General features: G+C 35.9%; 1 protein-coding gene across 2 annotated transcripts in view; it reads right to left on the bottom strand.

Annotated features, from left to right (window-relative positions):
* Positions 1-16,525, bottom strand: part of Rim (Rab3 interacting molecule) — a 206,539-nt gene that overhangs the window by 83,806 nt on the left and 106,208 nt on the right. For both annotated transcript variants that reach the window (XR_012046905.1, XR_012046904.1), the window contains exon 30: positions 11,057-11,283. The gene's annotated coding sequence lies outside the window, so the exon portion shown is untranslated. The remainder of the gene's footprint in view (positions 1-11,056; positions 11,284-16,525) is intronic.

The raw sequence follows: 16,525 nt of genomic DNA, 5'->3' as shown, positions 1-16,525 counted from the left end.
AATTCCTTTGACGACAAATAAAAGTTTTTATATTCGATTTAATCCATACACTTCCTCCCTTCCCTCCCTTCTTTCTCTCCATACGTTACGAATAATGACGGAGAGCTCGGCTCCAAGATTCCTAGGTAAGATTATAACAATCGTTTCTTCAGTGAATTATAGATATATTATAGTGGATACAAGGTTCTTATTAAACTGGCCGCCCCGAACTTAAGGAATATCTCGTGGGGCGTATTGAATTGGATAAAAAGGTGAGCAAGAAAAGAGAGACATATATACGAACTGGAAAGAGTTCGGTTTGCATGGCGCCACAATGTGTCTAGGCACCTATCTACCTACACAAGAAAGAGAGAGAAAAAGAGAGAGAGAGAGAGAGAGAGGGAGAGATAGCATCGGCATCGGGACGACCGCGGCGTTTTATTGCTCGATAAGCAGATGAATTCGTCAGATAATTTCCAGTCTCGATGCGGATGATTTTATTAGCCGAACCGTATGCGAGACCCCGGAATTCTTCGGATCGAGAATTGAGATGACACGGGCACCAGGGAAGATCACCAGAGATAAGATGATACCGATGGAGGTCAGGCCAGGTGTCTCCGCGTGAATTTGTATGATCGATGATTTTCGGATATGCTAATATCTGGCGATGCGCGTTACAATGGAAAGAGCGAGCGGGGAAAAGGAGAGAGGGAAGAGGGAATATTCGTTTTCCTGCGAACGCAATTGACGAGCATTCGTGATGGATAAAGATACACTATCAAGGTGAACGAAGCAGGACAAAGGACGAAGGCGACGAAGCAAGAGGGATGGATGCGAAAAATAATAATTCCGTCGTCAGGTACACGCGCTTTTGTCTCGTGCGTCTTCTTCTTCTCCTCCTCCTCCTCCCCTCCGCCTTTTTTTCCCCTTCACAAAGGCGAGATTCGTATTAAAAAGGCACGGCACGTATAATTAATGTCTGATGGTCACGAAAGGACGCGGAGCCGATGCCCAGGACACCAATGTATACACATCCTGATTTACAAAGAAACACGCATTCTTGCAGCATGCATGTACGCGTATCACGTAAGCGCGTATGCGTACAGACGCGTCGCGTGCCGCCACGCACGTGCGTATGCGTACCAATGCGTGCGACATCGCGGAAAGAGCTTCAATTAAATTTGTGAATTAATGACCAAGTAATTACCCGTTCCTTTCTTCTCGCGATATTACAAGAATACGTTATATGATATTTTTTAATATAAATGAATACATTTCATATACTGTCTTGTAACTGCTGTAAATATAGTAAATAAATAGAAAGAATACGTTATACGAATCTGTGTGCGAGCTTTTGTAATAGATCAAATTTAACGACTTTATATCTGAGGAACCTGCACTTATATCGCACTTTTATTATGCAAACATGCGAATCTGTTTCCGAGTTTTAATCGTGTTATGAGTTGCCATCAGGTTTTCAAAAACGCGACGCGCGGAGAGAGTAAGCGCTGGTGTTATAAATTAAATCTTTATCGGTTACGTCTCACAGTTAAAAGCGTGAAAATCGATTAAGCGAGAAGGAATCGCAGCTCGTGGACACCATTGCATCGACGCACTTCCGCGGAAGCGGCGTAAAACGATGTAAGAGGATTAACAGGCTCAGCCGATTGGCTCCCATTACCGGTCCTGTCCGGGGTTGTAAATCCTCCGTAAAGCCGTTGATAAATCACGCTCAACATCGCGTTAACGATAGTTCCGCGAGTCCGCGGGCTTACGGAAACTTTAACGACGATTCGAAATTTAAATCCGAGCTGCGCGACAGTAATTGAATAAATGCGATTCAAGTCTCATGTTACTGATCGAGTGATTTATTATAATTTCTAATAACCATTCCAATCGATACTGACAGTGATTATTACGAGTTTTTCGCCAGAAAAAAAAAAAAAAAGAATTTTCGTGGTGTTCAACCGACTGGCTTCACAAAATACTAATTCTACGTAATCCCATTGATAAATTATTATATAATAATTCATTAAAATACTTGTACAATAGCACAACTTGTTTTAAGTTATTATTATGGATTTGTAGAATTTTCACCTTCGTTTTACGAGACAATTAATTCTTTAAAATTTCCGTAAATTCTAATTTGTAGATCAATAACTTCTAGCAATTATATCTTTTACGATTGAATACAAAACATTCAATAAAAGCTATAAATACGAGATATAAATAATTTGATAAGTTATGTAAAGAATTTATATATCGACAATTTACAGAGTTTCTTTTAATTTGATTCTTGCAACAGATAAAGAACTGCATTGTTCATAACAGTTTTTACGCATTTTATGTAGATTACATGCTAGTAATAAGTGTTAAGATCACAGGAATAATTATCAACCATCTATCTGATAATCATTAATTAACAGTTAGTTCGTTATTAATCTCATCCGGTTTTCATCCGATCTGACCGACGCATAATGATTTATTAATGCATCGTCTCTATTAATAAATTCTCAAACATCGTATATCGTGTATACATATATGGATATCTTGTTAATTATTAATTAAATAGTATTCATATAGGAGGGAATCATGTGTCTGCATCAAACATGAAAAATAGACTTGAAACTTTTTTTTAAGAAAAGAATTTTGTATGTTTTCTGTTTATACGGCACAGAAATATAAGATTCAATTTACTTAACAAATCAAATGTATTATATAATATTTAATAATAATGTGCAGAAAGACACATTATATTCGCATACATCGAACCATGTATTCAGATTACACTTTGCTCAAATAGCAAATTTGACGATTCAAAATATATAAATTTATTAATATGTGCATAAATTCGTTTGCAAAGGCATTCATGATTTCTGTACATGTGCACAATTAATTTATTATAGACAAGCCAAGATACGAACGTCTCATCTCGGTACTTATATGTCCAACATTTCGGACAATTTAATTTGTTTAATCAATTTTCAAATGCTTAAAATTGTCAGCGGATAAAGTAAGACGCAGCGTAAACTTGATGTCTGTTTGTCCCAAGTTTTTTCTTTTTTTAATAGCGAGAATTATTTGTTTAATCCATCAATAGCTCTAGAACTATTAAAAAATAAAGCTAAAACAATTAATAAGGTTCCACAAAGTGAGACGCCAGTTTCACACACAATAACTGTTTGCAATATGAGAACAAAATTATTAAAAGGAACTTTTGAAAAAATCCCTTGAACCCCAATTAAATTCCACGAGACTTCCCTGATTTTTTCAAGATACAAAAGAAATTCCTAAGCACTCCTGCTTTTCCATGTTTTTCCAAGAAGTAGACATCCTGATATACGAAATTTCAATAAATTCCAAACTATCATAATTTAATAATGAAATCACTACTTATCTTTGTCAGCTCGCGAATAATTTTAAGAGACAATAGATCGAAGAAAGACATCATTACATACTTGTTTCCTCCGCGCTATTCTTTTTCACTGAACTGTATTTATTTTGATTTCACTGATTAAGAAAGTAGAAAACAACATAAAAATAGAAAATAAATATAGATCCATAATAATAACATTACCTGTTTCTCTAGAAAAATTATTACAAAAATCGTCATATCAGTGTCTATAGACAGTATCTATAGTTGATTTGAAAAGCATTTATCTAGCGAATGTTAAGGCATACGACGACGTCCAGCACGCGGGACAGCTACGTGGGCGTGTACGTGTGCCGGTATGATCTACGGGGGTTATTACAACGGCAACGAGGCACGACGCGAGATGTTCACTGGCAATACCACATCGAGCACTTCTCTCTACTCTTTGGCCCCTGCCACGATATAACATCCCAGTCCACCGTCGTCGTTGTACCAAAGTCCTTACCGAGTAAATACACAGGTCGCGGCCGACTGCTGCATTCCGGCCATAACGGAGCGTCGCGAGTGCATATTTCTTTTTGCCTTTTTTTTCTAACTGAGAAAAAGAGGGAGAGATAAGAGGAAGAAATGATTGATAGCTTGTAAAATTCACGGTAAAAATTAAAAAAAGTATGGTGATCGTATATAAGACATTCTGTACTTATGTGTAAAATGTCTCTTCTTTTTTCATTCTCTTAGAGAAAAACAATATTTTTTAAATAAAAATTTTGAATAATATTAACATCACATAGCAATTTTTTTTTACTTAAAAAATAGTTTACAAACCGTAAAAATATTAAATTATTGACAAGATATTTGGCAATAAGGCAGAAATTTATATTATTATGCCAGCTCAATATATGCATCGTATATCGCGCTCGTCATCACCGATAATTGAAGTTGCGCAAAACCCGCTGAGAGTGCTTTTCGTTATCCGCGAGTATGAGGTATTATCGCGAAAGAGGATAAATGGGAAGAAGTCCGCGCGAGAGAGAGAGAGAGAAAGAGAGAAAGAGAGAGTGGAAGAGAGGCGCGAAAGAAGAGGAGGGCCAAGCGAGCGTTTACCCGTCCGCTCCGATCCGGTGAATGAGAGAGGCAACCGGGGGCAAAGGAGGAGGAAGAGAAGAAGGAGAAGGAGGTGAGAGGGCGAAACGAGAATCGAATGAGAACGAGAGCCGGAGAGCGCAATTTGTAGTCGCTCTCATTTGTCACCGCGTCCCCCTCTGTATCACCCTCTCGCCCTCAGTCACCTACCATCTTGCTCGGCTCCTCTCCGATTCTACTCCATCTCCTCCTTCCACACACATTATATATCTACACACATACACTACTTCCACTGTTACCGCCGCTAGATAGGTAGGTAACTCCCTCGTCCCCTTCGGTTTTACCTTCTCCATCCTCTCTCGGTGTGTCGCTTGCAAGCTCCTTCCATCGTTTCTCTCGCCCTTGATTCCTATCTCGGATTTTCATCGCATAATTCTCGCCAGATAACAGACTGATAAAGAATATAAAGATCCATCATAAAACGCAGATGCGTTGCTAAGCGTATATATGGCGCAAGTTAAGAATGCAAAACATAAATCACACCTATATAAAGAACGAAAATTATAGTTTAAAAAAAAATTAATTTTTAAAGGATATTTAAAAATTATTTAAAGGTTAAGGAATTTTTATAACATTTTTAAACATTATTTTTAAATGATGCTTTTGCCTGTATTAATATGTGTTATGTGTGTGTACAAAAGAAACTTACAATTTACGCACAAGTATTTAATTCTGTCTTTTTGGTCCATACAAAAAAAAAAAAAAAAAAAAAAAAAAAAATAAAAAGATAAAAGGAACGAATAAATCAAACTCTAATATAATCGTTCGAGAATGATAAACAGGATGACACAGGGCGATGGTCGCAATAATTTTTAATCAAAAATAAAAAAAATAAAAAATACTGTGTGGTTAGTCAGAGAATCAACATATTTTCCCAAGAAACTAGAATCAGAAGAGTTGGCTGGATTCGGCGAACGGCGCATTTTGGGTATATTAACACGTAACATATCAACGGCACCGTCACACACCTGCGCCGCATTGGGCGGGGGAGAGAAGGCAGGGCGCGCGTGTGTACCTTATTTATATCCTGTAAAGAGCCGTGCTTTTCGACTCGCGCGCGCGCGCCCGCTTGAATCCGAGTGGAAACAGAAACGCGCGACCCGTTCTCACGTGGTCCCGGTTATAAACGTCCGCGTAAATTCGAGGCTGGTTAGAGATCGTAAAGTGGTGCGAGACGATACGGACCGGTGTGGCATGGCATGGTATACAGAATCGTAAAGCCGATCCGTACGGAAAAACGAGGAGGCCCTGCCCATCGAGCCGATTGCTTGTCGACTTTCGTGTTTATTCGTCTTTGCCCGTCCACACGTCGCACCATGACGCGAGATGCGCTTACATTGTCGTTTTACAGCGTGGATATCTCGCTTATTGCACGATAATTAGGTACGACATGTGTTCGCGGTTGTATTTTAGTATATATTTAAAAAAAGGTATAGTCTAAATATATCTGAAAAAATTGGAAGAGGATCAAACCAAATTTTTCGTTTTACTCTAATATTTCGATTTTTTATATTAATAAAATTTTGTAGGATGTCAAAAAATGTCACATTTTACAACTTTATAATTTGTATAAATATATTTTATTTTTAGAAAAAGGGACAGAATATTTAATCTTAATTTTTCCAAAAACTTATAAAACTAATACAAAATATATATTACTGTACATTGTTAATTTATTTATTTATAAATAGGTTTAATTATTTCTCTAGTTTATTTTTCTTTACTTTCTGAACACTTCAGTGGACATTAACATCGCATTTATTTATTTATATAAGAATTTATATGTATATTTCTTAAACAAGACCAGAAAAGAAACGTAGAATAAAATTAATATCTTTATTTTATTAGTTTACATATTAAATTATGCTTGAATATACTTTAAATATGAAATTTTTTGGTTATCAATATATCGCTAAAGCGCATAGAAACGAAAAAAAAAACGTGCTGATTTTTATTGATAGCGAAAAGCAAGTGACTAGCTTTTAGATGTCTCGATCGACCTGTCCGACACAACTACATACAAAAAGCATACTGACGTATCAATGTGTAGCTGCCACAACAGGACGTCCGCTCTTATTATTATAAATTATTTATTTGCATTTCCAAATGATCCTTGAAGAATCACGGTATTATGCTAATGCGGAGATTAACATATAGGGAGGCCCGGTGCGATATTTCAACTCGCCTCACCATTTAGACTGTGGGAGTCTAGCCACGGTATTTGATCTCCACACGACTCGAAAGAAAGGCGCGGGCCAAGGATATTTTATCATTTCTCTCGTTACAAAAAGGCACCTACAAGACGTTAAGGAATTTCTACAGATGAGAAGGGGAAAAGGAGAACAATGCTCTCACGTTGAAATGTTTAGTAGTTAATCGAGTCCTTTTTTATTTTTTTTTTTTTACGCAACGAAATGGTCATCGAACGTTTCTCATTTTTACGCGGACATGCACTGATTAAGATAAAATTTTGAAATTTTTCATACGTCCTTGCTGTATTATTAGCTGTTATAGTAAATTCGAGCAATTTTTCTTATATAAATAGATTGTCATTCTTCTAATGCATATGCTTCTTAGATATAATGTGATAATTTGATTAATACAGAATGTATGAAAAAACTATACCTGAAAAAATCTTATCTAGATCCTTTAAGGGTTCGACAAGCTATTTTCGTGATATAAACCAAGGACAAAGTACCACTAAACTGTAAAAAAGATTGATACTGTATTATTAAGGGATCGAGTTAGGGAACGGCGCTCTAATGACGTGCAAGAATTATCATACTTATTAGGGGACAATAAAAGCACGGCCATCTTTTATCCGGAATTCGATAAACAGTGAACACATTTTAACCTTTCGCTAATTTATTGCAACGTAGGCCGGCGCGGGCAGAAATTTTCGCGCATCCCTCGCGAGGGGCTGTTGAGGGGCCCGAGAAGCGCTCATAAATGACTTAACCAAACGTAATTAACGACGGCCTATCATTATGTAGTAGCGGGACCACACCCTCGTCACATTATATGTTTATAAATCAGCTCCGGAACGGCGACTAAAAACACGACGAAAATCGAGTGTCCGGAGGCGCCTCCTCACCACCGACCGGACCGTCCCGCGTCCGAGCAGGTAGAGGAATTCTTATGCTAATGATTTTATGATCGTGGAAATGAATGCTCGTCATATTTTTTTAATCGCCTGGGTTTCCACGTACGCGAGCCAGGCAGGCCGGGACTTGAAAATCGTTCCTTGTCTCCCAGTCTGCCTACTTTATGCCCGACCGTTTTTTATCCCCGTTGTTACAGTCTTACGGGTTGCGCCGCGTCTTATATGCGCTGTCATAATCGTAAAGTAACTCTGAGAAAGGGCGACTTTCAACATTTCCAAAGATTAAACAAAAATGTTGGCCCAGACAAGCTTAAACTCAATAATTGAATGCCGAATACGTTAAACGAGGGCATTAAGTGGACGTCGCTTAGCGTGAATACAAATAAGCCTTGTACGCAGCAATTGAAACATAAAATATGAATGGCTAAAAGCCGTAATAAACGATAAACACAGTGAATCTCGTCACCAATATTCCGTATGTTCGAATCAAAAAATATTTGTGCCATTTATATTTCGTAGACTTTTGTTTTATTTCAATTATAATTTATTTCAAGACAGATTTCATATTATTTAAATATTTAAAACATTAAAAAGATTATATATATATACGTACATATATTGAGCATAATTTTCCCGACAGAAAAATTAAAGTTCAAGTTTGATCGAAAATATCTCTCAAAATTAAAATTAAACATTCTAGAAGACTTTCCATGTTATAAAAAATACAAATTTTTTTTTAAATTACATATATAATAAAAACTTTATCAAATGCTTTGACGTTATCGACAATTATATTTTCAAAAATGCATTTCAATTGTCTCGTTCAAGAAAGACGATCGAAATAAGCGCAACAAAACGTGGAATAAGTATTATGAGGTAACAATTACATTGTGCTGGCGCGAATCGCGTATGCAAATGCACGGGATCGCCGTACACAGCGTCTTACAAAGGTGCTTGGCGCAAGTAGCGACTCTCGCGCATTCCGGGCAGGTGTACTAACAGCTGAGCCCAATCACCCACCCACCCACCTACACACACACACACACACACATACACACATATATATATATATGTATACATCTAGGCCGACCTGACACCTTGATGGATAACTATCATGTCCCTCTCTTGCGTTGCACTGCATCGCGTTGCATTGCGCAAGGTGCGTCTGCTACGATTGCCCTCTCTAGCGAAACTCAATGCAACTCACGATGCAATTCTTGAGAGCGCGAGTTGCATAAAGCGAGTGATGTAACAGCGGAAAAAGGTGCATGGATATGAATCAATTAGAATATCCTCATTCTCTCTTTTTTTTTTCTTTGATATACGAAACGATAATTAAAGAATATAAATATGAAATATTATACTTTTATGTGAAAAAATTTATAGAAAAGATCAGTTATATATATATAATTATAAATAGCATAATATACAGCTACCAATTAGCTGTTCATATAAACATTAGTTAATCTTATTTGACGTTTAATTATATGTTTTCTTCTAAAAGCATATTATTGCAAAGCAACTAAGCAACAGTTATGTTTAATTAACGTTTATAGAAAGATATATATATTACATGCTTTATGTTAAATGTATGATTATGAATCACATTCTTTATATACATAAAAGATATTACAGATTGGAAAATATGAACACAAGTTAAAGTACCATAATTTAAAAAGCTCAACAAGTTAATCACGTAACAAATTGACCACAAATAAACATATTTAATTTTTATGTACTTTTATTATTAATAATAATATGTTAAAAATTTTTTTTTCCGAAGTATAGACTCGACACGATATGTTTTCTCATCAGATATCAAAAAGTGACGGTCCATAATTATAAAAATGACACGAAAGAAATTATTTCATACGTCCTCCTAACTTCGTCGTACTCGGCTCAAAAGTTATTCAAAGATAGTGGCGGTCGTTAAGTGCCTGAAATACAACTTCCTTCCATCGTTCGAGCGGGAAACACGCACCGTGGCAGCGGCGGCGACGGCGTGTGCTCCTTATATGTATCGCCAAAACCGCGGATTATTCTTCCGGATTGCATCGTGATACCAAGGTAACGGGTGTCGGGCCGATAACGAAATTCCCCGAGCAGGTGGCTGACTCGCGCGGGGCCAACAGGTTAAATAACGCGCGCTTCTCGAATGACTATTGTATTGCACATGCTCTCGCATGCGGACATTTTTACGCGCTATATAGGTCAGAATTAGCATTTCCCGCAAGTTAATTGCGAACGAGCGGCTTCCTGGCCGCAATCGTCTCTTTCTCTCTTTACCAGGTTGCAGCGGCGCGTGTCAGACGTTCCGACGCACCTTGGTTAACTCGGGTATGAAAATATAGTGCACGGAAATTACCGTCCGCGCGTAGGAGTACCTCACCGCATAGAAGCGACTCGAACAGCACGATCAATATCTCGCTGAGCGCGTTGCGAGAATACACTGGCCGATTCCCCGACGAGAGGGAGGGCCTATATCGATGACGAATCTTGATGGACTTTGACGGTGATTAGGGTTAGATTACCGATCAATCTAAGGAGCAATTCCGGCAACGTCGTTTAACTTTAACGGTAGCTCAATTGTCCCTCTCTAGAAATAGTTTATTCTCCATCGTAATTAATTTTAATCTCAGATTAATTGCTGTTTTTCTTTTTAGAAATGTCATTAAAAAAGGCCAAGAAGAAAATTCCAGAATATGAATAAAGTTAATCGACGTAGAAAGAATTCTTCTTATATGAGATCCATCAAAATAATATAATTTTATATCGATTTTAAATGTATCAAGAAATACTAGATGTATAACCAGATAAGTTTGCTTAAAAAAAGATAGCAAAAATTTTCTACAAGAATTTTCTAGCATTATCACACTTTACGACTACTTTTTGAAGTTAAATGATAAACAATCAATTCACAATGTATTTCAAGAGCAATCAATACAAGAAAAACTTTCACAAAAATTACAGAAATAATAAATTAACATATATCATTGTAGCGATTCTAATTATTTTTAAACTTATTTTTCAAACAATATATAGTTGTGGAATTAGAGCAATGAATTACCAATAAATTAGTTTTAATCAGGCTATACAATCAAATTTCAATTTTTGTGGTAAAGATATCAGATAATTTCGATTATCGATGCTACTATATGCATGCGATTCGCGAATAAATAATTATATAAATTTTTATATCTCAAAAATTGACATAAAAACTCTCAAATACTTTTATTATTTAATTTTTCAAGAACTTCTTGCTATATTTCTATTTATTTTCTTATAAAATCTTATTAAATCTTATTATCTTATTAAATATATTTTTAAATACGACTTAGAATATATCTTATCGTATTTGGCATTTAATGATGTAAAATGAGTACTACACTATTGAAAAAAACAAGCAAGCAATTAATTTTGCAAAACAAATAAAATTAATAAAATTTTACATTGCTCACCTCATAATTGTTCTGTCGTCGTCCAATGTCTCCTCGGATTTCCTTTTTCTCTCTTGTTCCTTTACTGCTTCTTCATGGCGTTTTACACGACACTCATTCGCAAAAACACGGTTAATTACGATTGCGCGCGCATTAATCACAGAATACGATGACCACACGGCAATTTATTTAGCACTCCCGTAAATCGCACATGATGGGCACTTTATTTTATATTGCGATGAAAGAATCTGAAAACAAAAAGAAACGAAGTGCATGATTATATACATAAAATTAGGATTTATGTTAGACACTAAAAAATCTTGCAGCCGCGAATTCACATTAATGCTATCTCTATTACCAATAAATAAATAATATACGTATATGCATTTCACGATAATTTTTTCACTATTTCTTATTATAACAAAAGCAAGTAACAAGTTAAAATTAAATATTCATAAAATGAAAATTTCCAAAGTATATCATTGTTTTACCAATTTCTGATTTTGATTAAATAAAATACGCGCTTCGATATAGATCACCAATTTACATGAGTCGAATTTATTATACATATATGATATTAAATATTAAAAAAATATAGAGACTAATAATGTATTCATAATTATATTATTATTAATTAAAAGCATCGCAAATAACACTCGAGTCGATCCATTTTATATATGCAATATTATGTTAATGACTAAGAAATTCGAAAATATAAATTTTATCCAGATATTGAACCATGCTACGTAATATTACGCGAATTAACGGCTAATTTAAAAAGTGCCAATTAATGGCGCAGATACATAATTGCTAATTGTAATAATCATAGGGAATAATCGCGTTTTAAAAGATAACATGACGGAGAGCTCCGCTCTACTACCTGCTCGTTCGAGCCTGGTTTCGAGCTAACGCAAATAATAAGGTCACGGCATCTAAACGTGTTGTTATACATCGAAAAGCGAAGGCCGAATTCCGTATTGTTTACATGTCGTGGCCTTGTCATTTGCGCCGCGAGACTTGAGTGAACCGATAGTAATCCGAAATGCTCCATCATATTATTCTTTCGAAACACGATTATTTTCTAATATAATTATTATAATTTGCTTTTCGCGTTGTTAGAAGTTGCGAAAAGCAAACCATTATGACAATTTATTTATTGCCACCACAAGATATTTTAATGCATTAAAAATAAAAATTTATAAAGAATATATTATATGTATATTCTATTCTTTCTATTGTAAATTATAAGTATATTAATAAAGGATTGTGTGTGGATGACTCAGAACCTTTGAAATTTTCCGGAATACATAAAGGTGAAAAAATATTGAAATTGAAAGTAGAAGCAAAGTTTCGACTCGAGATCTAAAAAAATTATAATGAAATAATTTATAAAGTCTATCTCTGTTATTTCGATTTTTACTTGATATATATGCACATAATAGCAGCAAATTAATTGTTACATTATTCTGTGCGATGCATAATAACGTGTTATTTACATATCTTTTGTAATTTGGACCGTGAGACTCGAGCAAACAAATTATAGTGACGCAAGGCGTTCCGTCATATCATTTCTCGAGAAAAACAGTATTTATTATTAATAATATTAAATATTATTTATTTTTTTAATTATTATAATTAGCGATTATTAATTTCCGCGATTATGACTTCTCAGCTGGACGTTAGTTTATATAATATTGCGTAATAATCATGCAGTATCAGAATAAATGTACAGATGTAATTTTTTTGAAATTCTAATAAGACATCATGGATAAAACAGATTGATTTAAATATCATTACATGTTTAATGCGAGTATCTATTATACGTTAATAGAAGTAGTATTGTATAAATTTAGCCATGCAATTTGTCAGTGTAAAGTGAATCGTAATTTTGTATAATCATGATTTTTTTATGTTGGCTCGATAATAAAGTGATTAACGCATTATCATATAATTAACAGTATTTTATGCGAACTAGTGTTATATGAGTACCATGAAGAAACAGCACAAAAAACAAGCGAACAAAGAAAGAAGAAAAAAGAGAGACATCAGGTGATCGTCGAGGAATCAGAGATAAATTTAAAAATTTGTTAATTAGTTATTTATAAAAAATTGGTTAATTTGATTTCGCATTGTGTATACGTTTAGACGGCGTGAGATGTGCATACGATAAATGAATGATTTCACCTCGAAATTTCTTGACATTTCCGTTAGAAAAAATCAAATTAGCATATATGGCACAATTAAATACTAATTTACTGCTAAGTTATTGCTTTAATTTCGATTTTATTGTTTACAAAATAAATTTTTAAAACTTATTTTGTAAAACTTATTATATTCGGGATATACATATAATATATCTCAGAAGAACAAATTAATTCAGAAGACATTTTAATATCCAAATAAAAAAAGGAAAAAAATAATTTTCTTAATATATTTTACTCTTTTATAATAAGTTTTAGTACTGCCACATGTTCGACCAGTTTTGAAAAGTTTAAATGAAATAATAAAGCATTAAATTTGCTAATGTGATATTTCGAAGGCAAATCATTCGAAAAATATTTTAATATTAAAACCAAAAAATTATAATTAATTATATTAATATAATAAAGTCTTGCAGTATGATGAACGTTTTCCATTAGTTTTTAAACTTCTTTCACGAACAATAAATTCGGAAGTAGAATATTTCGTGTAACAATTTAATACGAAGCTGGCATTATTAAATTTTGATCATTTTACTGTCATAAGATTATAGTAATTCATCTATATTAAAAGTTTAATATTTTTAAAATCTTGCAGTATCTTTAAACAATTGACAAGCGCAATTAATTTTGATATATTTATTTTTGTCTACAATTAGCTATGAGCCTTTTGAAGAAGTAAGTAATTTAAAATAATATTAAGACCCTCATCTTTAATATCAATTTCCTCGATAGAAGCAATAAATTTGGAATTAGAACAATAAATGAACAATATATTAAAACTTAATTACGCTATACATTCGAATTTAATTTCTCCTGCGGGAGGGGGATACCGATCTCGCCGATTGGACGGCAATTCGGGGAGCAAGTTGCGTTTCGAGTTATATACGCGGAGAGAAGGAAAAGAGTGAAGAAGGGACGATCGTGCCTCCGGGATGAAACAACAATCTAATCGTAGACGCCATTTTGTTTCTGCCTACCGGAGCAGTAGTTGATATATGATCCCATTGGCTACCAAGCTGTTTGGTTCCCAGCTCTGTACCGGACGGCAGGCACGACCTCAACCTTATGGTTGCTCCGCTATATAAGCCGTACGCCTCGACGCTCTCTTCGAGTTGCCCTGGCAATTAAAATTCTTTTCCTCCCGCCATGGTTGCTTGCACACTACCTCCCCGTCTCCGTGCTCGTTTCTTTCTCTCGATCTCTTCGTTCTCGACCCCAGCTTTCTCTCCCTATCATTCTCTCTTCCTTTCTTTCGTCGCGTCTCTTCGTCTCTCGGTACCCGCTCTCGACGCGATACGCGCCGGCAATTAAAAGTGCCTGTTTGCTCCAGACGTTTACACGATCCTTAACTCCTGGTAGCGCAGGGGTTAAAGGAACTGACGTGCTCGCTTAAGTAGCTGGTCAAGGGAAACGGGTAATTATGCGAAATGTCGGCGTTTCCGAGCGCGGCGCGGCGCGAGCCGCATTATCGCGGAGTCGAGAGGTCTCGTCGATTTCTACCGGCGCGGTGCAGCCGCTTCGTTAACGACCCACGAAGATAATCCGGGAAGGAGGAGATCGCGATAGCGACGGTATTAAGCTAACGACGCCATTATAACGCATTAAAATCCGCGCGCGGTATTTAGCCGTCGCTTTGCCGCGCGCCGACGATTCACGTCGAAGGAATCAAACGTTTAATAATAACGTTCATTCCCCGGGGTACGTTTTTATGTACGAATGTCTCTGTGAGCAAATTGCGATCGTGCACTCGAGAGAATCGAATTTTTCATCTCTCGATTATACGAAATGATTTCGTTTTGACAAGATCATTAAACAAAAGTGGAAATATTCAGATTGTAGTTTCCTTGATTTTTATATATATCGTTAAATAATTTAATATTAAGTTTTCATAAATGTGAAATCTACTTTGGTGGAAGATATATGTTATTCGGTGAGATCTGGTGACGCGGCTGTATTTTCAACGGCCTTTACAATCACGATGCAAATGAGGAATCGTGCGGAGCCACTCGGCCATCATAAAGCTTTATAACCACAAACCAGATTTCTAAATAAAAAGTAATATGAAAACACGATCTTCATTAAACCATATGCAGATAAGTGACTTTCTGACGTGTTATGGCGGATCGATACCAAGTTTTCTGACTCATGAGGCGATGCTTAAGTACCGAATAAATTTGCCATACATTTCACCCACTCTGGACAAATTGACGTTTGCGGGATACATTTAAATTCGACCTAAATTTCTCGTCCGCGTGATGCTCGTCCAGCCGTTTTATCAGCTGTGGTTCAATTGCCATGGCAAAGTAACTTATATACGTGTGAGCAGGTGAGACCCTCGACCGACTCTCGCTTTACTGGGTCGACTTATTCATTTGCATTTGCTCTGCGCACAGAGTACTTACATCTGTTTTTCGCGCCAACACGTAACGATCAGTGTCTCAACTAACGAATACGTATTCATTATCGGTACCTGTACTTCTCTACATAAAGATTTTTTCAGAGAAATCGAAGAAATGTGTAAGATTTATAAAAAAGAAATTATACTTTTTTTTCTTTAATTATGTTACAAGACATTTTTAGATAAACGAAAAATTATCGATACCACAATTCTCATTTTTTAATTAAACAAACCGCTACTATTCGAATAAAAGGGGCCGCAAAATGTATGGCTTTAACTCGGTCAAGTTCAAGGACAGATATGGGTGACGCATGTATATAGAGAGATTTGTCAGCGTTATCGCAGGAGATATCGCATTACGCGTATTTTGGTGGCACCTAAGAACAAGCGGCGCCTAAGACCGGGATGTTCCTTGCCCGAATGCAAGGAACTAATTGCCGTATCCTCTCCCTCGCGATCTCCTCCACATTCTCGAAATGCTCGGTCGTGGCGATACGCGACCGATTACGAGAACGTATAAAATACCACCGCCGATCGTTCCCTACATTCTCCAGTCATAGCAGGAGACAGATGGCTCTTTACCTGCTCTGATAAATTGTCCCGTCCCATCGTTTTATATTTTCCTCTTCCTTTCCAATCCGTGGGTTCGCGCTTCTCTACCCACGACGAATCACGAAAAATGGCGCAGAACTAATGTGTCGTCGCGACAAATTTTTTCCCAATTTAAATAAATGATAATTATTTCTACGTACATACAAGTTGAATCTTTGTATTCTTAATGAGCTGAGACCAAATAAGATCTTTATAACGATTTTCCTCGATTTACATATTTAATGAATGAGTGTTTTAATTATGTACACGTGAAACGATATTTTCATTTTATGTGTGTTC

Source organism: Anoplolepis gracilipes, chromosome 6, assembly GCF_047496725.1.
Source record: "Anoplolepis gracilipes chromosome 6, ASM4749672v1, whole genome shotgun sequence".
In the NCBI taxonomy this organism is placed as follows: domain Eukaryota; kingdom Metazoa; phylum Arthropoda; class Insecta; order Hymenoptera; family Formicidae; genus Anoplolepis; species Anoplolepis gracilipes.
This window is presented reverse-complemented; position numbering and strand designations above follow the sequence as displayed.